Consider the following 1,024-nt stretch of genomic DNA (forward strand, 5'->3'; position numbering starts at 1 on the left):
TACAGCTTATCTTATTAAATCAACTACGAGCGCTTTTTATTCGAGAGTATAGTAATTACTTGTTTCCTAAGCTTCGAATGTAGAGTAACTAATGAGATTCTGTTTACTGATGCAAATGTGTAACCGAGAACTTGCCTTATTTCTTCTCTATTGACGCCGATTATAGAAGATGTAATAGATCATCATAATTTTATATTTGATGAGTTGATTTCACCTTTGCCATATAATACAAGAATCTCGTAAAATGAAATTATCGTTAGAAGTACGTAATGTATCAAATGTAATAAAAAAATATTTGCGAAACATTTACTTTATATGAGTAAATCGTGATACGCGAAGTGTGGAAGAATGTGAACGAGGTGTGTAAGATGAAAATATTTTTCTAAGTGTGACAAGTTCGTTATGAATATCGTGATCAAAAACTGAACTTAAATTCTTTAGACGATAGTAATCCAACAGAGAATTAATGCTAATCGAAATGGATTTCAATATAGAGCAAACATTCTCATTTGTCCGCGTAAGTAATAAAATACACAATTTTACCTTGTAATTTTTTATCAAAAATTGTACATCATTTTTTGAGCATAGCAACATATCTCTATTGATAGAATATTGATAGAATGTGATAATCGGTTCATAAAATTTCAACTAAAATATTAAGTAAGTTTTATAATAATACATAAATATACAATATCTATGAGTTTATTGGAGGCAACATTATAACATGTAGCCAAAATCATATGCTATGTCACAGTAATATGTGTAAATTTTTAATATATAACTTATAAACAGGACACGAACATTTCTCATTACATCTGTTAATAAAAGATATTTAAACACCATTAGATAAAATACAAGTGCAGTCTGCAGTGATATAAATTAAATAAGTTAGTAACAATCACCAAGAGACATTAAAAATTTGTTACCACTACACAGTTTCCAGAGTAGTAATAGACATATGTGATTGTAAAAAATATTCAAATAGTAGCAAAGAATAAAATCTTTATTCTAAGTGTAATTTTTA

Source organism: Atta colombica, unplaced genomic scaffold (assembly GCF_001594045.1).
Source record: "Atta colombica isolate Treedump-2 unplaced genomic scaffold, Acol1.0 scaffold46, whole genome shotgun sequence".
NCBI classification, from domain to species: domain Eukaryota; kingdom Metazoa; phylum Arthropoda; class Insecta; order Hymenoptera; family Formicidae; genus Atta; species Atta colombica.